The sequence below is a fragment of the Papio anubis genome, chromosome 8 (genome assembly GCF_008728515.1).
Source record: "Papio anubis isolate 15944 chromosome 8, Panubis1.0, whole genome shotgun sequence".
Classification (NCBI taxonomy): Eukaryota; Metazoa; Chordata; class Mammalia; order Primates; family Cercopithecidae; genus Papio; species Papio anubis.
Genome location: NC_044983.1, coordinates 5,042,834 through 5,068,939, shown reverse-complemented (window position 1 = coordinate 5,068,939; position 26,106 = coordinate 5,042,834).

Below are 26,106 nucleotides of genomic sequence, written 5' to 3'. Positions count from 1 at the left end.
GTAACCTTGAGACAGTTAAATAATTTAGTTGCAAAATCTCAATGTGATGTTTGCATTCTGGGGTGAATCCTAACATGTCTCTGAGCATTGAGTTCTCAGCAAAAATCTAATGCAAGGGCTTATGTGCTATTCGTTCATGAGGTAATATAATCTCAGCAATTAAGGTCAATAAGAAGGATAACATGAAGGAAATAAATGGAGAATGAACGAAGTTAGGTTCAAGCTGGCTGCTGCTAAGTGCAACTGTGTGCTTGTCTGATGCAACATCCTCCAAAGAAGAATAAAAGGCATCACTGAGGAGTCTATCTGGAGAAAGTGGACTTTATTTTCTGACTCCCACAGTTCATTAGTCAAAGTCTTGCCACATAGGACGTTAACTAACCCACATTTATAAATATCACAGCCATAGTGCCAAGCAGGGACCATCATGTCCTGTGCTTGGGCACCAACAGGGAGCCCTGGGGACATCCAACAGAATGGAGCCCAGACACAGATGAGGCATCTTCAGGTTGCACCTGAGTAGGTTTAATGAAGGTTCACACAATAGGTGCCTGCAATAGTGGCTGGAACATGAGGCACATAACGCTCACAGGACATAAAATGGCACCTACTAAGTGTCTGTTATGTCTCCACGTTTTTTAACTCCCTTTATTGAATCTTTTTCTTGTTTTATTCTCCAGGCAAGCCCTTCAGTGTTATGTTTAATGGTAATAGTAAGAGCATGTGCTTTTTTCAAAATTATTATAGGACCCACAACCAGATTGTAGCAAGGTTTGCATGTGAGGTTTGCTGTAAGGTTTTTGTAAATGCTTTTTATTCTCACCTAAGGCAGTTTCTTTGTTTTCTTTTCTGAAACTGTATATTAAATTTTATTTTTAAAATTGTGTGCATCTATTCAGATCATTATGTGATTTTTAAAATATGTTGTCAATAGAAGGGATGAATTAAATTGTTGGATTTACCTGATGTTTTAAAATTCTTGCATTTCTGAAATATACTTGTGTTGATTGTAATAGTTTATTATTTGTTAATGCACCAGTGGGTTTGGTGTAAAAATATGCTTGGGATTTTCAGGGCTATGCTGTGAATTTTTTGTTCCTTATCTAGCTGTGTAATCAAATCTATATTAAACTTACAGAATCAGCTGGTGACTTTCATTTTTGTCTATTATGAAGAAATAAACTTTATGAGGCCGAGGGTTTTCTGTTCACTGAGGTGTTTTTGAGCTTTCTCGTGCAATGCCTTATGGGAGTGCAGAATCTGATAAAGCAGGGGCTGTCCTTTCATTCTGATTTAATGTCTTCATCTGCAGTCGGTCCTTTAAAGGTGTTTACTTTTTCATTAACCAATTTTGGCTTTTTTCCCCCCCAAAACCTGTTTTGTTTAGTTATTATCAACTGGCCTTCAGAATACAGAGGGACTCATCAATTTATCCTCATCTCTGGCCTGTTTCCACACTAGCCACTCTCCACTAACCTCTTCTTATCTACTTGGCTGCTCATGTTTTCAATACACTCTTTCAGCATCAATGAGAAAACAACAAATAAATTGAATGTACTTCAAATACAAAATAATTATTTTATTTAAGAAAATTAATGGCAAACATGTAACTTGCAGAAATTTTTTTAACATTTACCATCCACCATGAGATTTGTGCTGATTGATGTAACTGGTTCACATTAAAGAAACAAAAATACAACTCTGGCTGGGTGTGGTGACTCATGCCTGTAATCCCAGCACTTTGGGAGGCCAAGGCTGGAGGATCAGAGGTCAGGAGTTCAAGATCAGCCTGGCCAACATGGTAAAATTCCATCTCTACTAAAGCTACAAAAATTAGCTGGGCACGGTGGCCGGCACCTGTAGTCCCAGCTGCTTAGGAGGCTGAGGCAGGAGAATCCTTTGAACCTGGGAGTTAGAGGTTGCAGTGAGTCGAAGTCACACCATTGCATTCCAGCCTGGGCAACAGAGCCAGACTTTACCTCAAAAAAAAAAAAAAAAAAAAAAAGTCAAAAATACAATTCAGATAAAGAGGCAGCAACATCTACTTCAAAAGTTTGTAGATATTTTTAAAAGTCTATCCCCAAAGTGATGGTTTACATGTTGTCACTCTGAATCATTGCTTTTCACTTAGATCAACCAGTTCATCTCATTTGCAATTAAAAGTTTGTGTTAAGGTAGAGAAGTGCAGGTGTGAAAAGTCAGGGAATCATTGCTAATGTGTTGTGGCTGAGCTTTGCACACCCTAAAAAAGTTTCCACTTTAATAGCACACTGTTTATCAAATAAAAAAAATCAGGCAAATTCCAATAGTAGTTCATTTACAGAAAAAAGATAAAGCTCTTCAAAATGTATTCTGCTAAAAGTGAAAGCTAAGATTATTGAAAATGCTACTGTAAATCCTGAAGTTTAATGTCAAAGAAGAAAATTGGCTATTTATGAAACATGAAAATTATACAAGACATTCTCTACAGAAAAGCATCATGGTAGAAAAGTAGTCTTACTAAATTAAGGAGGTTATGTAACATAAATATATTTGAAATGAGTTGTGGTTGAAATTGTTCATAATGTCATCCAAAACACATCCAAAATCGAACAGAAAGAAATACAGATTTCAAACTCCACAAATACACAGTTGATGCTTGAACAACACTGATTTGAATAGCATGGGTCCACTTACAAGCAGAGTGGTTTTGTTTTTTTTTTATGTTTTAAAATTTTTTTTAAACCAAACAGACAGGGAATACAGTATTTGTGGAATGCAATACCCACATATAGCAAGGACCAACTTTTACTTGATGCACCCATGCACCCGTGGCACCCATGGCACCCGTGGCAGGACTTGAGTATGTTCAGATTTTGGAATGGGATGCATCCTAAAATCAGTCTTTCACTTACACCATGAGATGATTATATATGTATATGTATATATGTGTGTGTGTATATATATATGTATGTATGTATTAAGAGTAATTACACCAAGGAGGTCTATGTGATGATGGTGATGTTGAATACAAAATCAGCTTACTACTATATATTTCCTCTTTGCTGCTCATGATCAATTATGTTTTAAAAACACTGTGCCTTTAATACCTACTTTACAATTCAGTTTCTGTATCCTAGATCAATATGAAAAATTTTGGTAACTAAGTTCTCTAAATTTTGGTTGAAGTTCATTAAAAATCAGTTGCAAAATATTTTAACAAATGAAATACTAAACTTCAGCTTCTGATGGTTTTTCAAAGTTGGATTTATTTATAAAACAAATCTGGCCGGGCGCGGTGGCTCAAGCCTGTAATCCCAGCACTTTGGGAGGCCGAGACGGGCGGATCACGAGGTCAGGAGATGGAGACCATCCTGGCGAACACGGTGAAACCCCGTCTCTACTAAAACATACAAAAAAACTAGCCGGGCGAGGTGGCGGGCGCCTGTAGTCCCAGCCACTCCGGAGGCTGAGGCAGGAGAATGGCGGGAACCCGGGAGGCGGAGCTTGCAGTGAGCCGAGATCCGGCCACTGCACTCCAGCCTGGGCGACAGAGCAAGACTCCGTCTCAAAAAAAAAAAAAAAAAAATCTAGCAAACAGCATGGAGGCCCAAGCTACCTAGAATATTTAATCTTAATATTCTGTAATTACTCTATGGGATATCTTGATTTCTTTGATGAAGCTTCTAATTTTAGTGGAATCTGTTTATAACCTGTACTGTAAAGGAATGGAAATCCAAGGGCCCGTGGATTTCTCGTATTGAAATTTGGTAAAACCTTGGAAAGAATCCTAATAGAGAGAACCTATTAGATATGTTTTATTGTGTAAACATGTCTCAGTGGAAGGTGTCATGAATATAAACAAAAGAGGGAATAGTGGCCAAAAATATATGGTTTCTTCAATATTTACAAAATACTGTATTAATACAGATGAGAAATGAGAATGTTTAAGGTAATTCTTCTGAGATTAACATGTACCTAAGTACATTGTAAAGACAGTGGTTTTTCATTTAAAAAAGCAAAATTATCAATCCAAGGTGTCAATATTTACAAATATATTAACCACAAGATACAACTTTAAAGAAAATTAGACAACTGGGCACAGTGACACACCTGTAATGCTAGTGCTTTGGGAGGTTGAGGTGGGAGAATCACTTGCGGCCAGGAGTTTGAGACCAGTCTGGAAAACATAGTGAGACCATGTCTCTACAAAAATAAAATAAAATAAAATAAAATAAAATAAAATAAAATAAAATAAAATAAAATAAAATAAAATAAAATAAAAATTACCTAACTGATGGCATGCACCTGTAGTTCCAGCTACTCAGGAGGCTGAGGCAGGAGGATCACTTGAGTGACAAATTTGAGGTTACAGTAAACTATGATCATTTCACTGCACTCCAGCATGGGCAACAGAGCCAGGCCTTGTCTCTAAAATAAATAAATAAATAATAAAAATCTAAAAATGAAAAATCCAAAGACAATTTCAGGACATAAAAGAACAGTAATTTTTTAAAAAATCTCAGAAAAGTACACTTTTAGATAGCACTAATAAACTGATAAAGTATTTAATATGTACCAAGATAAATTATTCTGAATATGCTTTTATAATGGAGTGATAGGGAGTATTAGCACATTATTTTTATTTTGTTCAAATGCATGCATATGTCATTTTGATTCTAATAAAAATTTGTTTTGGCCAGGCATGGTGGCTCACACCTGTAATCCCAGCACTTTGGGAGGCCGAGGTGGGTGGATCATGAGGTCAGGAGTTCGAGATCAGCCTGGTCAACATGATGAAACCCCGTCTCTACCAAAAATACAAAATATTAGCCGGCTATGGTGGCAGGCACCTGTAATCCCAGCTACTTGGGAGACTGAGGCAGGAGAAGCACTTGAACCTGGGAGGCAGAGGTTGCAGTGAGCGAAGACCACACCACTGTACTCCAGCCTGGACAACAGAGCGAGACTCTGTGTCAGAAAAAAGAAAAGAAAAGAAAAGAAAAGAAAAAATTGTCTTTATGGTAGTGTTTTTTAGGTCTATCAATACAATTTATTTAAACACAGTATAATTTTGATTCTTGTTTAACATCTCCTTTTTCTTTCCAAAATTTTAATTTCAGAGCAATTTTAAATTTACAGAAAAACTGAAAATATAGTACAGAGTCCTATTTGACTCATACTCGGCTCCCTCTGTTTTTTCATCTTATCGCATGGTATATTTGTTACAGTTCATGAGCCAGTGTTGATGCATCTATGTTAACTGATCTCTGTACTTTATCCAGATTTATTTTAGATTTTACCTCATGTCATGTTTCTGTTTCAGGATTCCATGCAGGATACCACCTTACGTTTAGTGGCCAGGGCTTTCCAGGCTTCCTGTGGCCTTCAAAGTTTCTCAGATGTTCCTTGATTTCACTGACCTTTGCAGTTCGAGGAACACTGGCCAGGAGTTCTGTGGAATGTGCCTCTCTTCAGATTATTTGCTTTTCTCATAGCTGTGCTAGGACTGAGAGTCTCTGGCAGGAAGACTACAAGGATAAATTCCAGTTTCCATCATATCATATCAAGGTACATGCCACGATTTTTATGTGGCCTTAAAGTTTTGATGTTTTCTTTGACCACTTGTCTGAGTTAGTGCCTGTCAGCTTTCCTTGCTGTAAAACTATTGCTCTTTTCCTCTTTCTGTGCTGCTCTCTCCAGAAGGAAGTTCCGGAAGGAAGGTACAGAGTACACATGTAAGGAGTGGGGATTTGTGCTGCAACAGCATCAGAGCAGGTTCATCAGGGCAAGTTATCAACCATTTGTCGTTCTTTTACCTGGGGAATTTCTCAGTTCTCCACCATTTATTTACTTAATTACTTATTTATAGCATTATAGATTCATAGGTATTTATTTAACAATTTAAATTGTAATCCAGTATGACTTTATTTATTTTGTTGGTCATATATTCCAACTTTGGAATTGGGGATTCTTTCAGTTGTCTCCTGTGTCCTTGACATAAGCCCTGATCTTTGTGAAGTTTATATATTTTATGATGGAAAAAAATTGTACATATACAATCACACATTATGTATTATATATAAATCAATTCATTTTTTAAAAAGTCAGTGAATGTTCTTTATAATCTCACCCCAAAAGTTGACAGTCAAGACTATCAAGTGTCCTGTTTCTAATAAACATTTCATATATATTTTTCACTAAATGATTTTCTTCTTTATTTTTTTTATTTCTAGTGCTTCTCATTCCTTCTAGAAGTTTTGATTTTCCATCTGTCTTCCTGTTTCCATTTTTCTTCAGCCTAAGGATTTCTTTGAGCCTTTCTAGTGGCACAACTCTATCTCTGCTGAGATGGATTCTGTAATTCCACCATTGCTTGGCAATTTTTTAAAAAATATTTTATCTTCACTATTTAAGGATATTTTTGCTGGGCATATAAATCTGAGTTGACAGTCTCTGTTTTTTGTCATCAATTTAAATATGCTGCCTCCAGTTTCTGATGGGAAGTGAACAGGAATTCACATGCTTTTTCCTGTATGTGCTTCTTTGTCTTTTTTAAATTAATACACAGTGAAATGCACAAATATTAGCTGTAAACTTAAATTTTGGTAAATTTGTATTTCATGTAGCCATCACCTTGTTAAGATCTAGAACATTCACATCAATTATGAAAGTTTCTTTATGCTCTCTTGGAGAAAATTCTCAGTGCATTAAATCCATTCTTCTGATCTTTCTCTCTCTCTCTTTTTTTTTCTAGTTGGAGTTTCGCTCTTGTTGCCCAGGCTGGAGTGCAATGGCACAATCTTGGCTCACCGCAATCTCCGCCTCCAAAGTTCAAGTGATTCTCCTGCCTCAGCCTCCCAAGTAGTTGGGATTACAGCCAAGTCCGGCTAATTTGTATTTTTAGTAGAGATGAAGTTTCTCCATGTTGGTCAGACTAGTCTCGAACTCCTGACCTCAGGTAATCTGCCCGCCTCGGCCTCCCAAAGTGCTGGGATTACAGGCATGAGCCACCGTGTCCAGCCTCTTCTGATCTCTTTAATCAAGAATTGTCCTGAACTTTATATAATTGTTCTCCTTTTACATCTAACATGATTTGTTCAAAATAATGTTATTTGAGATTTATCCATGCACCTGTATGTATCAATATTCTGTTTATTTGCTTGTTTTATTGGTGAGCTGTATTTCCTCATGTGACTATCCAGCAATGTGCTTTATACAACCTTAATTTGATGGATATTTAGCTTTAGCTTGTTTTTATCTTGTAACTGTCATATTAGGTTTATATTGCTGCTGTAACAAATTACCATAAACTTATTCTAAAACCACACAAATTTATTATCTTGCAATTCTGTAGCTCAGAAGTCCAGCACAGTAGCATTGCTATAAAATTAAAACATGGGTAGGCTGCACTTCTTTCTGTAGGCCCTAAGGAAGAATCATCATCCTTGCCTTTGCCAGCCTTTGGAGGCACTCACATTTCGGTCTCACTCTGTCACCCAGGTTGGAGTGTAGTGGCGTGATCTCGGCTCACTGTGACTTCCGCCTCCCGGGTTCAAGCGATTCTCTTGTCTCAGCCCTTCGAGTAGCTGGGATTACAGGCACATGCCACCATGCCTGGCTAATTTTTGTATTTTTAGTAGAGACGGGGTTTCAACACATTGGCCAGGCTAGTCTTGAACTCGTGACCTCAGGTGATCCTCCCACCTCAGCCTCCCAAAGTGCTGGGATTACAAGCATGAGTCACCATGCCCGGCCAGTTCTAGCTTTTTTATATAGGTCAAAGATACATTTTAAATTACATGAATTATTTTCTAGTACAGAGTTAGGCAGTGGTCAAAGACTTTACTTTCCCCATTGAATTGCCTGGGTGTCATCTTTGTGTGAAGCGGTTGCTAAATTATCTTGACTCCTCTATTGACTTACGTACTTGGCCTTATACCAACATGACATTATTTTGATTCTTACGTCATTTTACTAATCTTGAGATAGTGTAAAGTATAACTGTAAATCTGGAAACTTATTCTTTTTGCAAAATTGTTTTGGCAATTTTACATTCTCTAAATTTACAAACTGATTTGTCAATTTCTAGAAAAGGTCCTGCTTAGATTATGTTTGCAATTACATTTGAATGTATAAATAAATTTAGAGAAAACTAACATTTATAAAAGTTAATCTTTCTGATAAATGAAATGGTTTGTATCTCTAAGTATTTAAGACTTTTAAAATTTTTCTCAGCAATGTCTGTAGTTGAGAAGGCTTAGGTCTTACATGTTTTTAAAAAATCTCTCCTAAATATTTTACGATTTGTGGCACTCTTTTAAATTGATTTTTTAATGTTTCAATTTGAATGTTTATTTCATCTTAATTTTTTGCCTGCAAACAAACAGAAATAGAATTAATTTTACGTATTGACCTGTCACAACTTTGATAAACTTACTCATAGCTTCTAGTATATATAGTGTAGATTCTATAGTATGGTTTACATAAACAATGATGTTGTTCGTGACTCTAGTTTTACTTCTTTATTTCCAAACTGCATTCATTTAATTTCATTTAATGCATGATTCCCTGGTTCTGAATTCCAGTACAATATCAATTAGAAGTAGTGAGAGCAGACGTATTTGTCTTTTCCCCTAGTAGTCAATATTTCATCACTGTTGCCGATAAGATTTTTAGATATGCTTTATCATATTATAGCTACTTTGCTGAGATTACATTCTTATCAATAATTTTGTTTGAAATATGATGATATAAGCATCCATTCAAATCATCATATTGTTTTCATATTTGTTCTATTTACATAGTAAGTTATATGTTTTTAAATTATCAACTATTACATTTTCCCTCTGATAATCCCCTTTGATCATAATCTATCAACATTTTTATTAATTGTGAATTTCAATATGTTATTACTTTGTTGGTGATTTCTATGAATACGATCAAATGTTATGGGTCAATGGTTTTCTTTTCTTGAAATGTATTTTAATGCTTTTGCTATTAAAGCAATAACGTTCTCATAAAATGAATTGGGAAGTATTTCTTCTTCAATATTTTGGGAGTAATTGTGTAGTACTTGTGTAGAATTGATATTATTCCTTCAGTTATAGAATTCATCAGGGAAGTCATCTGTGCCTAGTGTTTTCTTTGTGGCAAGCTTTTAGATAAGATTTCATTTATTAATACATTTAAGACTATTTAGATGATCTATTTCCTTTCGATTGAGCTTTAGTAGTTTGGATGTTTTAATAAATGTACCTATTGCACAAAATTTTTCAAATTTGGGGGCATAGAGTTAACAGTAATATCCCTACATTGTGTTTTTACTATCTTTCAAGCTGGCAGTGATAAGCTCTCTTTTCTTCATGATGTTTACAATTTGTGTCTTTTCTCTGTTCTTTGTCAGTCAGGCTATTGGTTTATCAACGCTATTGATTTTTAAAGAACCAGCTTTTTAAAAAATTCCTTTTCTGATTGATTTTTTCATTTTATATCCCATGGATCATTACTCTTATCTTCATTAATTCCATCATTCAACTTGCTCTGTGTTTAATTTGTCCTTTTTATTCTTGTTATTTAAGGTTGAAAGTTGTCATTATTTAAAAATCTTTTCTAATATACATGAAATGAAACGCATTTCCCTCCAAGTAGTGCTTTAACTGTGTTCTATAAATCTAATATGTTGTGCTTTTATTTTCATTCAAATCAGAGTACTTCTAATTGTCTTTGTGATTTCTTATTTGACCCACAGGATTTGTATAAGTATGCAAACAAATAAATTCTCACTCCTATTTTGTACCGTGTAAACAGTTTAGCCGAAATTGTCAAAGACCTAAATATAACAAATTCTAAAAGAAAAGGCAGAAAAAAACCTTCGTGACTTCAGGTTATGCAAAGATTTTTTAAAATGAGATTGTGTATGTGTGTGTGTGTGTGTGTGTGTGTGCGATGTCATAAAAAGGACAAACGTACTCTTTGAAAGACAATATTTAAAATGTTAGGAGAGAAAGCACAGACTAGAAGAATATGTTTGCTAAAGAAATATAAACAAAGGTCTTCTCTGCATAGTATAAAAAATCTGTCATAATGCAATTAATTATGCAAAAACAAATTAATCCAATAAAAATATTAAAAGACTGCATCGAAACAGATACACAAACACCAAAAGATTACATGAAAAGATATTCAATAAGATTAATCATAAGGGAAATTCAAATTTAAAATACAGTAAGATATCACTATACACATATCAAATGAATTTATAAGTAAAATACCAAGTAAAGTATATGTATCAACTGGAATTCTCATACCTTGCTGGAAGAATAAAAAATGGTTCACCTAATTTAGAGTATAGTTTAGCAGTGTCTTATAAAGTTAGAAATATATTTACCATATAACCCAATGATAGCACTCATAGCTATTTATCCAAATAAGGTTAAAAATTATTCTCACAGTAACACTTATACATGAATGCTTATAGAGCCTTTATTCATGATCATAGAACTACTAGATTCTAAAATCCACCTGTATTTGGTGTCTAAAAACTGATACAAAAGAGTATAAAGTCACATCCCATAGATCTTAGACCTGGAATTCATCAATAACTAGATGCTTACCATTGAACACTAGTTTCTTTCTGGCAGTGAGATCCAACTAGCCTGTCATGTGGCTGCCACATCCAGTGACTCACTCCCACAATTTGAGTTTCCCAAACCTACAAATTTCGGCAGTCCTGGGTTAGAGTTCCTCATTACCAAGATGGAACACTTCCACCCTAGGATCAGATTCGATTTCCACAGAACTCAAAGCTAAGAAACTTCGCCTGGTGGAACACGCTTGTAATAATCTTATAAATCACCATGTCTACCAATTTCTTCATTTCTGTGTCTATTATTAGTTCAGATTTGTCTCCTGGTTATGGATTATATATTTCTGCATCTTTGCGTGCCTGGTAATAGCTGACTGAATGACAGACATTGTGATCTTCCATCGCTGGGTGTTGAGTTTTGTTCTATTTTTTAATAATGTTGAACGTTGTTCTGGCATTCCATTAAGTCACTTAGAATTACTTTGAGTCATTCAGTGCTTGTTTTTAAGCTTCATGAGGTCCACACTAGAGCATCCTTCACCCTTGAGCTAATGCTGCCCACTATCATCCTTGGGAGGACTCTATCTAATGGTTTGTGTATTTTAATACCTACATTTTGTCTGGTAGCAGCGTAAACTATTTTCAGTGTTCTGTGGGATGGGAGAGTTATTTAGCCCACTTCTTTTCATGGTTCTTTTCCTAGTATCATTGAACTTCTCCTCAAACCTGCGGAATTTGGTATTCAAATAAAAATGTCAAAAGACTCTTCTGCAGACCTTGAGCGTTCTCTCTGTGTCCAGACGCCTCCCATCTGGTGTCCTGCTTCATAAAATCCAACCATCGCAGCCTCAGTGAGCTCTAATCTCCGTCCCATCAACGCTGTGCAATTAATGGTCCATACTGAGTTTGGTTTGTTTTTCATGTACTCTGGCTTAGAAATTGTTTCTTAATCTTCAGCTGGGGCTGACATAGGACTTTTCTCACTGATTCCTCTTAAGAATCACATCCCTGTTTTGCCTGTTGCCTTATTTATAAAAATAGTCATTTTGAATATTCTGTGTAGTTGTCTAGTTGTTTACTGTAGGAAAGTAATTTTCATAACAGTGATGGCTCATGGAAGCAGAAGGCCATCATTCCGTATTTTGAGTTAACATGTATTATAAACCCCAATTAGATATTATTGTTTTATATTTCAATATGCACTTACAGTTAGAAGAGGTGTTTAGAGATTTTATTTTTTTAAGGAATTTAAAAAGTTGAGAAACTTCTTTTTTATGAAAAATGATTGAAAATTTTATTTGCTGTTTATGTATAATTAATGGTCTAAGAATTCACCAACTGGCAATAGTTTATTTACTTGCCTATGTGTTTTTGTTTTTGCAACCAGTTTAACTACAAGTAAATATGAGAATGCCACATTGTTTTTGTTTCTTAATTATTATTTGTGCTCAAGTTTATTGGGATTTGTGCATCTCATTATGAATGTTATTTTTACTCAGCGAGAAGCACCCTTTAACAAAATCCAAAAAAGCCTAATCTTCAAAAGTTTCCTCAGAAAGCAGTGGCAGAAGTGTGAATTCTGAGACTGCAAAGATATTAGATAAGAAGAGTACGATAACAGTTGCAGGTACATTTATTTATTTATTTATATTTGGAAACATTGTCTTGCTCTGTCACCCAGGCTGGAGTGCAATGGGGCTATCTCAGCTCACTGCAGCCTCTGCCTCCTGGGTTGAAGCAATTCTGCCTCAGCCTCCCTAGTAGCTGGGATTACAGGTACGTGCCACCACATCCAGCTAATTTTTGTATTTTTAGTAGAGACGGGGTTTCAGCATGTTGGTCAGGCTGCTCTCGAACTCCTGACCTCAGGTGATCCACCCACCTTGGCCTCCCAAAGTGCTGGGATTACAGGTGTGAGCCACCGTGCCCGGCCTGTAGATATACCTTTAGAACAAAAATAAGCACTACAAGTAAAACTGAGGCCCCTTCTCAAAACCAGTTTCCTACCCTCTCCACCATAAACTCCCTCACCATAGGCAAATATCCTCATGAATTTCACATTTTTCCTTTCCCAGAGCAAAGCACTTGAAACAATGCCAGGAACATAGTAACTGCTCATTAAATGTTCTGGATACTTTATTCAAAATATTACTTGTTTTGTTTTAGAAGTATTTGAATTTTATTATTCTCTGCAGCTCACTTTTCCTTGTTCCATTCTATATGTTTGAGATTACCAACACTGACACAGTAATTTATAATTTATATCTTGTAGCATGTGTTCACAATTACTTTGTATAAAATGCCAATTTATTTATGCATTCTCCTGTTGAAGGACCCTGGATTGTTTCTAATTTTTTTTGATATCATAAACAACATTGCAATGAACTTTTGTATGCATCTTTTCTTGTGCAATTCACTTTTTTAATTTCTGAGTATTACTCCTAATAATATAACTTACATGTTGAATATCCTGGCTGTGTGATATAATCATCTTCCATTTTTCTCAATTTTGTCAAATTTATCTCCAAAATTCCAGTCATAATTCAGGTCCACACTCGCAGAGTAGGAAAGTCCCTGTTGCTCTGTATTGTTGCCAATGTGTTCTCAGGTGTTGTTGTTCTAAAGCTATGTACAGGTATGTCTGGGGCATGAAGAATGAAGTGATTATCTCTGCGGGTCCTCCTGTCTTCAAGGAGACTTTGAATAAAGCCGAAATAATGAGCACCTGAATGAAGACATGAACACGGGGCTGGAGAGGACTACAAGCACTAATAAGGTCCAATCTACAGCTGTTACTACAAACTGTAAGGGGGAGGATGGATGCCCTATTTCGTGACTGAGGAGCTTTGGTGGATACTAGAGCCGCACATTTGAATGGAAGGTAGAGGACCAGGTAACTCCTGTGCTCTGCATGGAAGCAGTTTATTGAGTAAGTACATATTATGCACAAAAACTTGAGAACAAGTAAGTGCAAGTGCCTTGGGTGCCATAAGCGTCTTTTCATTCCATGTAAATATAGTATGTGTTCCAAGCTTACTAAATTTTCAAAATTAATCTATTTTAAACTTAGATCTTTCCTCAAGTTGGTCAGGGAGAATATTTCAGAGGCGAAATAGAAAGAAAGGTTATGCTGATGAGATACCATGCAACTATAGATAGCACCTGGAGCTTTAAACCTACACAGCAAGTTTCCCCTACCAGGGGTGTGACTCATTTGGAAAAATAAATAGAACAGTGATCTTGCTACACTAATTATGTGAGTTCTCATTGTAATTACCATAAAATTGTAAGTTACAGTAATTTTCAGTTCTCCACCAGGGAAAATGAAGTTACTTTGAATTGCAATGACAAATTAGATGGTAACTTATAAAAACATGAAATAGCATAAGCAATTTGAGTCACTGTAATATGTGCTATGTCCTGAAATGCATTCTTTTCATTACCTGATTAAATAAAAACCATATATCTGTGCTCATAGGCAGCCTTCCTCCCACCCCAGTTTAATAAATGAGGAGACTCACAGGATTACAGAAGAGATAAGAGCACACCCCTTCCAAAAAAACCAAATCCTGTGCAAGGGGAATAGTGAGCAAAGGAGGTAAGCTTGCTCAGCTTGCTGATGTGTACACCACTCTCACCAGGAGAAATTCTCCATGGGTGTAAGCATAGGCTGCAGGAGGAGGAGAGATGCACATGGCATTTAGCCGGGCTGCCATCAGCGGCAGTCACAGTCATTTTTAAAGGCTGGTTCTGACAAACCTTAACATCAGCTTACATGAGATGAAGACTGTTTTTAGGTGAGCATTTTGGCATGATAGAGAATAGTGGTTCCTCCCAGAGAGACTGAAGTTTGAATCCTAGATTTGTCATTTTATCTTGAGTTTTAAGTTCTTTTTTGATAACATGAGAATGACATTCCCATTTCATAAAGCTGTTAGAGAAATTAAGTTACGACATACAGAATGCCAAACAATAATCCTGTTGCACAATCAGTGTTTAATAAAGATGATCACATCATGTGGTCTTCCAAAATATCTGTCAAAAAGGGCTTAGATTGCCTGGACTCCGTAAAATCACAGGCAGAATCAGAATGGTCACGACACAGACACAGCTTCTCTGCATAGTGATAGAGCATTGCTTTCTGTAAAACACTTCCTCATCAGCCTCTCTTCCTAGTATTTGAGGAACATGTGAGATAGTGAATGAAATAATGTTTCTATGCTGTCCTACGAGAGAGCTGTTATCAGACGTATATCTATGTCCCTTCTCTTGCAATTACCCCCATGTCAAATAATTCTTTACTTGGAGGAAGTGAAGGTTCAGACTTTAATGCCATGTCTACATTAGCACAACTTTTAAGACAAAGATGTGTTTGAACCCTGGTCCTCTAAGGTTATTGTTGTACACACTTCCCATCCATGGCACTGGTTTAGCACAGAATAAATTTATTTCTCTGTGTGAAATATGATTTTGGAACCTTGAAGATGATTAGTGATCTGATCAAATGCAATGAAACATGGACACAGCCTACAAGATCAGAAATCCAGAAAACTGGGGGTTCCCTTTTATCAAATAGGACTAATGCCAGAAAGCATTTGGGACTGTATTTCCCCAGCTGCTTGTGTCTGTTTGTAGTTGTGTGACCAGTTCTCACCAATGGAAAGTGAGAGTGAATTTCAGATCTGCATCTTCTGGGTAAAGGATTTTGAGAAAGCCTTTCTCTTCTCCTCTTCTCTCATCTCATCTCTCTCTTCTTCCATGTGATGGGAACCTGTGCTGGTAGCATGTGATGGCAGTGAGGCCAGGGGAGATGGCAGAGCCTGAAAATGGAAAGAACCTGGGACACCAGCTCGCCATGGCTATTAAAGCCACCTGTAACCAGCATCTTCAGGACGCTGTGTTGTGCTTTGGGACAAGAAATAAGCTTCTGTTGTTTTACAATCTAATATTGAGTTTTGTGTTTTATATTAGCTAGTGTTCCCCTGACTAATACAGCTGAGTTCCATTTGGAAGAAGAATCCTAAACTGATTAACACACAGAATAGGGGACGATGCTCACTGCTTATGAGATACGGGTACTTGGTAGTTGACGACTTATGATTTGAAAAGGATTATACATTACACAGGATTATTTTAATCCTAGTAAGATGACATCTGAAGCTTCATAACATTCTTTCATTGCATCTTATTTTACCTTTAAGCCAACACAAGAGATTTAGTCACTGGTCCGTAACAAAACTCCGATTGTGTTACATTTTGCTGATGAAAGAAAATGTTATATGGTATGAGCAGCCGTGTAAGAGAACCAATAAGACTCAAGTTCAATCCCTGGCTTTGACACTTGCCAACCATGAAGGCTTAAGCTGTTATTCAATTTCAACTTCACTTTCTTCATTTGTGAACTACTAGGTGTGGTTACATGTCTTTTTTTATCTAACAGAAATGAGGTATATAGAAATTAGTACACATGCTCTATTTTACATAGTGTTAAAGTATGTACACAGTTTTTAAATATTATTACTAGTAAAACATTCTGAATAATAGTCATATGGTCATAATGTAAATAAAATACTTAAAGATGTTTTAAAAACTACAGAATCTGTTAACTCACATTGTAACAACTTTATGAAACCACATGAACAAATCATATTAATACATATCACTTTCATATGAGTTGTTCACTGTAAGAATATTTTAGGATTAAAAAGAAACTCCTGACAGTGCCAGTCATGGAGGCGTGGACCTGTAGTCCCAGCTACTCTGGAGGCTGAAGCAGGAGGATTGCTTGAGCCCAGGAGTTCTGGGCTATAGTGCATTATGCTTATCGGGTGTCTGCAGTAAGTTCAATATCAATATGGCGATATCCTGGGAGAAGGGGAGCACTGGGTTGCCTAAGGAGAGGTGAACTGGCTCAGATTGGAAACTGAGAAAGCCCAGACTCCTGAGGTGATCATTAGTAGGACATTGCCTGTGAAAAGCCACTGTACTCCAGCATGGGCAACACAGTGAGATTTTTTTTTCTCTAAATAAATAAGAAAAAAAGAAAAAAGAGAGAGGGAGAGGCAGAGACAGAGACAGAAAGACAGACAGAAAGACAAGATGAAGGAAAGAACGAAGGAAGGAGAAAGAGAGACAGAAAGGAGAATGAGAAGAAAGAGTAAAAGAAAAAAGAAAAAGAGAAAGAAAGAAAAGAAAGAAAGCAATAAAGGGAACTTCTATGTTGATTGATTTATTTTTAATTTCTATGAGATTATCATTTAGTCATCCTTATGCCAGTAATCACAAGATAATCATGTACAGTCAAATAAAAAAAGAGCTATTTAGTCCATAAGTCAGTTGAAATACATTCCTAGGAGTTTATGTGCATGATCACGAGCACTATATTCCTCTCCATGCTGACCAATTAATCTAGGATCCTAGAATCATGGGTCAGATAGTGATAAGAATGGGTATCCTCTCTTTGATGGAACTGGAGTGCTTTTGTAGGTGTTCAGGCCCCGGAAGCAGCAAGCCTAGTGACTATCAGGATCAGACAAAGGTAATTAACAGGAGCCAGGGGTTCATCTGTGCATGAATGCTTATAAGATCTGAGTGCCATGATATATGTGGACATATACACACACACACCATATCTATGTATTTATATGTATATATACAATTATATGTACCTAGAATTATGTATATATTTATCTCATTACACAATTCTAGAGCCTTATATTGACTGTAACCCTTCCATACTTTGCATTTTCTTTCACCTACAATGTAAAACTTAGCAATCTACAGGATTTGGATTTTTTTAAGCCTTCCAACCTGAAGATAATCTAGTATAAACCTTGGAATAATCTAGAATCTCTGGGCATTAGGTGGAGTTCAGTTCGGAGTGGGTAAAAGAATTCTGGAATTGTGAATTCAGTTTCTATTTCTGCTTAGTTTTCTACCCATTAAAGAAATTATTCCGTGTCAGCCTGAAGTCAGGACCAAACACTGAGGAGAATATAAGATTGGGAGTTATTTTCCCCGTAATATTCCCCTCTGCTCTACCAGGCTGTCATTAGTAAGGATGTCTTAAATCCATACAGCTGCATGATTTCTTAAGCTGGACGTATTGTTATTTCTGTTCCTGCAGCCGTGAAGATAACTGACTTTTTAAAAGATCCATTGTATACCGAACAGATCAAACAAATCAAAGACAAACAGAGGATGAGGTTCCCAAGATTAACAAGATCTGATGGGCCTCAGTTCTGTCGTCTATAAAATTAAGACTACAATAATTGCTGTACAGAGTGGAGATTGACTTACAAAAGCAAAAACAATTTTTTAAGTACTATAAGAAAAACAAGCTGAGAAATGTGTTGCTGTATTATTGCTGATGTAGTGCATAATGTTTGTTATGGTTATAAAAATAGTATATATAAGTAAAATTATATATATATATATAGTATATGAAAATATTTGTGGTTTTAGTAGCTAAGCTTAAGTGTTTTTATTTACAATGACAGGACGAAAACTATTTTCTACCCAAAAGTAACAGTGCTTCTACAGGTAGCATCGCAAACTCCCAATGCACCTTCGGAAGATTTTAAACTGCACGTTAAATCTTGCATTTTGAAACTGTGAGTCTTCCTGTGTGGCAAAGCTCTCCCCGTGGAAATGATTTTCTTGAAGCCTCATCTCAAAAAATGCTGTCATTTTTCCCCGAGTTTGCCATTTCCCACCCTCTTCGTGTGCACTTTTTTTTGATAAAGAAGGTCCCCTTGGTGGCATAGCCCTGGAGATTTAGAAGTTCGCCTCCTGAACAATTGTTTCTCAAAATTATTCAAACTGCATTTCAGGATGATGGGGTGTCTGTGTTTTTCTTCCCTCTCCAGCTCCTCGACAATGAGACTGCCGCGGGGTTGCCAGGGCTCAGCTGCTTTCATCATCAGAAGGGCTGCTCTTGGCAGTGAGCTTGGGGCTGGCACGGTGGGGACTGGGGCTCTGGCGGCCTGGTTAGCCAATGATGTGGTTAATGAGCACACACTTCCTTTCAAGTGCCTTCTTTTGGACAGATCAAACCTGTTTGCATTCTAATTGCTCTCCTTGGTGGCTTAGACTTTCTTCTGTTACCTTTCTTCTAAAAGGCTATCAGAATTGCCCAGCGCTTGCATATAAGATTCCTACACAAAACCATATTACGATATATGGATTTATTGGAAGCAGGCTGGTGGGTAGAAAGAAGATTGATATGAGAGTGAGAAGACCGGTGCCCTCACCCTGACTCAGCCACATGGAAGAGGCGTGACGTTGTACAAATGACTTCACACCTGTACCTCCATTCCCCTAGCAGGAAAATGAAAATGTCGAACTAGGTGATGCTAAGATACTTTTTAGCTCTGAAAATCAAAGTAACTAACCTTTTCTTCTCTGCAAAGGCATTAGAAAATTAGAATCTCTGCATCTTCCTCTCCAAAAATAAAACTTTCTATAGTGTTTTTTTCTCTTTTTTTTAAACTATAAGTTCTAGGATACATGTGCACAATGTGCAGGTTTATTATATGTGTATACATGTGCCATGTTGGTGTGATGCACCCATTAACTCGTCATTTACATTAGGTATATCTCCTAATGCTATGCCTCCCCCTTCTCTCCACCCCACAACAAGGCCTGGTGTGTGATGTTCCCCTTCATGTGTCCAAATGTTCTCATTGTTCAATTCCCACCTATGAGTGAGAACATGCAGTGTTCGGTTTTCTGTTCTTGCAATAGTTTGCTGAGAATGATGGTTTCCAGGTGCATCTATGTCCCTACAAAGGACATTAACTCATCATTTTTTATGGCTGCATAGTATTCCATGGTGTATATGTGCCACATTTTCTTAATCCAGTCTGTCATTGATGGACTTTTGGGTTGGTTCCAAGTCTTTGCTATTGTGAATAGTGCCACAATAAACATACGTGTGCATGTATCTTTATAGCAGCGTGACTTATAATCCTTTGGGTATATCCCCAGTAATGGGATGGCTGGGTCAAATGGTATTTCTAGTTCTAGATCCTTGAGGAATCGCTACACTGTCTTCCACAATGGTTGAACTAGTTTACAGTCCCACCAACAGTGTAAAAGTGTTCCTATTTCTCCACATCCTTTCCAGCACCTGTTGTTTCCCGACTTTTTAATGATTGCCATTCTAACTGGTGTGAGATGGTATTTCTGTGGTTTTGACTTGCATTTCTCTGATGGCTAGTGATGATGAGCATTTTTTCATGTGTCTGTTGGCTGCATAAATGTCTTCTTTTGAGAAGTGTCTGTTCCTATCCTTTGCCCACTTTTTGATGGGATTGTTTGTTTTTTTCTTGTAAATTTCTTTGAGTTCTTTGTAGGTTCTGGATATTAGCCCTTTGTCAGATGAGTAGATTGCAAAAATTTTCTCCCATTCTGTAGGTTGCCTGTTCACTCTGATGGTAGTTTCTTTTGCTATTCAGAAGCTCTTTAGTTTAATTAAACCCCATTTGTCAATTTTGGCTTTTGTTGCTATTGCTTTTGTTGTTTTCGACATGAAGTCCTTGCCCATGCCTATGTCCTGAATGGTATTACCTAGGTTTTCTTCTAGGGTTTTTATGGTTTTAGGTCTAACATTTAAGTCTCTAATCCATCTTGAGTTAATTTTTGTATAAGGTGTAAGGAAGGGATCCAGTTTCAGCTTTCAACATATGGCTAGCCAGTTTTCCCAGCACCATTTATTAAATAGGGAATCCTTTCCCCATTTCTTGTTTTTGTCAGGTTTGTCAAAGAACAGATGGTTGTAGATGTGTGGCATTATTTCTGAGGGCTCTGTTCTTTTCCATTGGTCTATATCTCTGTTTTGGTACCAGTACCATGCTGTTTTGGTTACTGCAGCCTTGTAGTATAGTTTGAAGTCAGGTAGCGTGATGCCTCCAGCTTTGTTCTTTTTTTTTTTTTTTTTTTTTTTTTTTTTTGAGACGGAGTCTCGCTCTGTCGCCCAGGCTGGAGTGCAGTGGCGCGATCTCGGCTCACTGCAAGCTCCGCCTCCCGGGTTCACGCCATTCTTCCGCCTCAGCCTCCGAGTAGCTGGGACTACAGGCGCCCGCCACCACGCCCGGCTAGTTTTTTGTATTTTTAGTAGAGACGGGGTTTCACCATGTTAGCCAGGATGGTCTCGATCTCCTGACCTCGTGATCCACCCGCCTCGGCCTCCCAAAGTGCTGGGATTACAGGCTTGAGCCACCGCGCCCGGCCAGCTTTGTTCTTTTGGCTTAGGACTGTCTTGGCAATGTGGGCTCTTTTTTGGTTCCATATGAACTTTAAAGTAGTTTTTTCCAATTCTGAAAAGAAAGCCATTGGTGGCTTAATGGGGATGGCATTGAATCTACAAATTACCTTGGGCAGTATGGCCATTTTCACAATATTGATTCTTCCTATCCATGAGCATGGAATGTTTTTCAATTTGTTTGTGTCCTCTTTTATTTCATTGATCAGTAGTTTGTAGTTCTTGTTGAAGAAGTCCTTCACATCCCTTGTAAGTTGGATTCGTAGGTATTTTATTCTCTTTGAAGCAATTGTGAATGGGAGTTCACTCATGATTTGGCTCTCTGTTTGTCTGTTACTGGTGTATAAGAATGCTTGTGATTTTTGCACATTGATTTTGTATCCTGAGACTTTTCTGAAGTTGCTTATCAGCTTAAAGAGATTTGGGGCTGAGATGATGGAGTTTTCTAAATATACAATCATGTCATCTGCAAACAGGGACAATTTGACTTCCTCTTCTCCTAATTGAATACTCTTTCTTTCTTTCTCCTGCCTGATTGCCCTGGCCAGAACTTCCAACACTATGTTGAATAGGACTGGAGAGAGAAGGCATCCCTGTCTTGTGCCAGTTTTCAAAGGGAATGTTTCCAGTTTTTGCCCATTCAGTATGATATTGCCTGTGGGTTTGTCATAAATCACTCTTATTATTTTGAGATACGTTCCATCAATACCAAATTTATTGAGAGTTTTTAGCATGGAGGGGTGTTGAATTTTGTCAAAGGCCTTTTCTGCATCTATTGAGATAATCATGTGGTTTTTGTCTTTGCTTCTGTTTATATGCTGGATTACGTTTACTGATTTGCATATGTTGAACCAGCCTTGCATCCCAGGGATGAAGCCCACTTGATCATGGTGGATAAGCTTTTTGATGTGCTGCTGGATTCTGTTTGCCAGTATTTAATTGAGGATTTTTGTATCAATGTTCTTCAGGGATATTGGTCTAAAATTCCCTTTTTTGTTGTCTCTCTGCCAGACTTCGGTATCAGGATGATGTTGGCCTCATAAAATGAGTTAGGGAGGATTCCCTCTTTTTCTATGGATTGGAATAGTTTCAGAAGAAAGGTACCAGCTCCTCCTTGTACCTCTGGTAGAATTCAGCTGTGAATCTGTCTGGTCCTGGCCTTTTTTTGGTTTGTAGGCTGTTGATTATGGCCTCAATTTCAGAGCCTGTTATTGGTCTATTCAGGGATTCAACTTCTTCCTAGTTTAGTCTTGGGAGAGTGTATGTGTCCAGGAATTTATCCATTTCTTCTAGGTTTTCTAGTTTATTTATGTAGAGGTGTTTATAGTATTCTCTGATGGTAGTTGGTATTTATGTGGGGTCAGTGGTGATATCCCCTTTATCATTTTTTATTTGCATCCATTTGATTCTGCTCTCTTTTCTTATTAGTCTTGCTAGTGGTCTATCAATTTTGTTGATCTTTTCAAAAAACCAGCTCCTGGATTCGTTGATTTTTTGAAGATTTTTTTTGTGTCTCTATCTCCTTCAGTTCTGCTCTGATCTTAGTTATTTCTTGCCTTCTGCTAGCTTTTGAATGTGTTTGCTCTTGCTTCTCTAGTTCTTTTAATTGTGATGTTAGGGTGTCAATTTTAGATCTTTCTTGCTTTCTCTTGTGGGCATTTAGTACTATACATTTCCCTCTACACACTGCTTTAAATGTGTCCCAGAAATTCTGGTATGTTGTATATTTGTTCTAATTGGTTTCAAAGAACATCTTTATTTCTGCCTTCATTTTGTTATGTACCCAGTAGTCATTCAGGAGCAGGTTGTGCAGTTTCCATGTAGTTGAGCGATTTTGAGTGAGTTTGTTAATCCTGAGTTCTAGTTTGCACTGTGGTCTGAGAGATAGTTTGTTATAATTTCTGTTCTTTTACATTTGCTGAGGAGTGCTTTACTTACAACTATGTGGTCAATTTTGGAATAAGTGTGATGTGGTACTGAGAAGAATGTATATTCTGTTGATGTCTATTAGGTCCACTTGGTGCAGGGCTGATTTCAATTCCTGGATATCCGTGTTAACTTTCTGTCTCGTTGATCTGTCTAATGTTGACAGTGGGGTGTTAAAGTCTCCCATTATTATTGTGTGGGAATCTAAGTCTCTTTGTAAGTCTCTAAGGACTTGCTTTATGAATCTGGGTGCTCCTGTATTGGGTGCATATATATTTAGGATAGTTAGCTCTTCTTGTTGAATTGATCCCTTTACCATTATGTAATGGCTTTGTCTCTTTTGATCTTTGTTAGTTTAAAGTTTTTATCAGAGACTAGGATTGCAACCCCTGCCTTTTTTTGTTTTCCATTTGCTTGGTAGATCTTCCTCCATCCCTTTATTTTGAGCCTATGTGTGTCTCTGCACATGAGATGGGTCTCCTGAATACAGCACACTGATGGGTCTTGACTCTTTATCCAATTTGCCAGTCTGTGTCTTTTAATTGGAGCATTTAGCCTATTTACATTTAAGGTTTATATTGTTATGTGTGAATTTGATCCTGTCATTATGATGTTAGCTGGTTATTTTGCTCATTAGTTGATGCAGTTTCTTCCTAGCATCAATGGTCTTTACATTTTGGCATGTTTTTGCAGTGGCTGGTACCAGTTGTTCCTTTCCAAGTTTAGTGCTTCCTTTGGGAACTCTTGTAGGGCAGGCCTGGTGGTGACAAAATCCCTCAGCATTTGCTTGTCTGTAAAGGATTTTATTTCTCCTTCACTTATGAAACTTAGTTTGGCTGGATATGAAATTCTGGGTTGAAAATTCTTTTCTTTAAGAGTGTTGAATATTGGCCCCCACTCTCTTTTGGCATGTAGAGTTTCTGTCAAGATATCCGCTGTTAGTCTGATGGGCTTCCCTTTGTGAGTAACTTGACCTTTCTCTCTGGCTGCCCTTAACATTTTTTCCTTCATTTCAACTTTGATCAACCTGACAATTATGTATCTTGGAGTTGCTCTTCTCGAGGAGTATCTTTGTGGCATTCTCTGTATTTCCTGAATTTGAATGTTGGCCTGTCTTGCTAGGTTGGGGAAGTTTTCCTGGATAATATCCTGCAGAGGGTTTTCCAACTTGGTTCCATTCTCCCCATCACTTTCAGGTACATCAATCAGATGTAGATTTGGTCTTTTCACATAGTCTCATATTTCTTGGAGGGTTTGTTTCTCTTTACTGTTTTTTCTCTAAACTTCTCTTCTCACCTCATTTCATTCATCTGATCTTCAATCACTGATACCCTTTCTTCCAGTTGATCAAGTTTGTTACTGAAGCTTGTGAGTTTGTCACGTAGTTCTCGTGCCATGGTTTTCAGCTTTATCAGGTCGTTTAAGGACTTCTCTACATTGGTTATTCTAGTTAGCTATCCGTCTAATCTTTTTTCAAGGTTTTTAGCTTCTTTGTGATGGGTTTGACCTTCCTCCTTTAGCTCGGAGAAGTTTGATCGTCTGAAGTCTTCTTCTCTCAACTCCTCAAAGTCATTCTCTGTCCAGCTCTGTTCCATTGCTGGCAAGGAGCTGTGTTCCTTTGGAGGGGGAGAGGCACTCTGATTTTTAGAATTTTCAGCTTTTCTGCACTGTTTTTTCCCCATCTTTGTGGTTTTATCTACTTTTGGTCTTTGATGATGGTGATGTACAGATGGGGGTTTGGGGTGGATGTCCTTTCTGTTTGTTAGTTTTTCTTCTAACACTCAGGACCCTCAGCTGCAGGTCTGTTGCAGTTTTCTGGAGGTCCACTCCAGACCCTGTTTGCCTGAGTATCAGCAGCAGAGACTGCAGAAGAGTGAATATTGCTGAACAGCAAATGTTGCTGCCTGATTGTTCCTCTAGAAGCTTCATCTCAGAGGGGTACCCAGCCATGTGAGCTATCAGTTTGCCCCTACTGGGGGGTGCCTCCCAGTTAGGCTACTTGGGGGTTAGGGACCCACTTGAGCAGGCAGTCTGTCTGTTCTCAGATCTCAAACTCCGTGCTGGGAGAACCACTACTCTCTTCAAAGCTGTCAGAAAGGGACATTTAAATCTGCAGAGGTTTCTGCTGCCTTTTGTTTGGCTATGCCCTGTCCCAGAGGTGGAGTCTACAGAGGCAGGTAGGCCACCTTGAACTGCGGTGGTCTCCACCCAGGTGGAGCTTCCCCAGGCAGCTTTGTTTACCTACTCAAGCCTCAGCAATGGCAGGCACCCCTCCCCTAGCCTCGCTGCCGCCTTGCAGTTAGATCTCAGACTGCTGTGCTAGCAATGAGAGAGGCTCCGTGGGTGTGGGACCCTCCGAGCCAGGCGGGGGATATAATTTGGTGTGCCGTTTGCTAAGACCCTTGGAAAAGCGCAGTATTAGGGTGGGAGTGACCCAATTTTCCAGGTGCTGTGTGTCACGGTTTCCCTTGGCTAGGAAAGGGAATTCCCTTACCCCTTGTGCTTCCCGGGTGAGGCCTTGCCCTGCTTCAGCTCTCACTCAGTGGGCTGCTCCCACTGTCCTACACCCACTCTCTGACATGCCCCAGTGAGATAGACCTGGTACCTCAGTTGGAAATGCTGAAATCACCCATCTTCTGTGTCGTTCACACTGGGAATTGTAGCCTGAGTTGTTCCTATTCGGCCATCTTGGAGCCTCCCTCCAAAATTTTCTATATTTTATAAATGTTTACATTATATTCTACTAAATTTCTGCATGATTAAAGTGCTATAAGTTTAAGTATACAGTACTGAGTTTCAGTTAAGTTAAAAACCTCCCTGGAATCAAGCTACTGTATTTTAGTCTTCTTTTCTTTATCAGCAGTTTTAACAAAACTGACATCTTTTAAAAGGTGGTAACAGGAAAATACAGTTACTAAAAAATATGTATATAAAATGATTGCAATTGTTAATTAATCTGAAAGTACATGAAGTTTAGTACAGTGTGGACACAAGTAGAAGATTCATCTGATGTTGGGTAAACACTACAATGACCACAGTTAAAAAGACAGTGGATAGAGCAAGTACAGGCCAACAACAAACTTAGTGAATGTGAATTTTGTAAATGATAAAAACATATTACTAATACATGGGGAAAAAGCTCCTTCATAATGATGCTGAGAAAAACAATTAATTATATGAAAACATGTGAAATTAGACTCTTTCCCTAAAGCATTCACCATATTACAGATGAGTTTTTTTTTAAGTGAAAATGAAGCTATAGAACTGCAAGCCATTAAAGGAATATTTATCTACAGAAGAAATCTGGAGGAACTTCCAAGAGTAAGACTGACAGATTTGTAAATTTTAA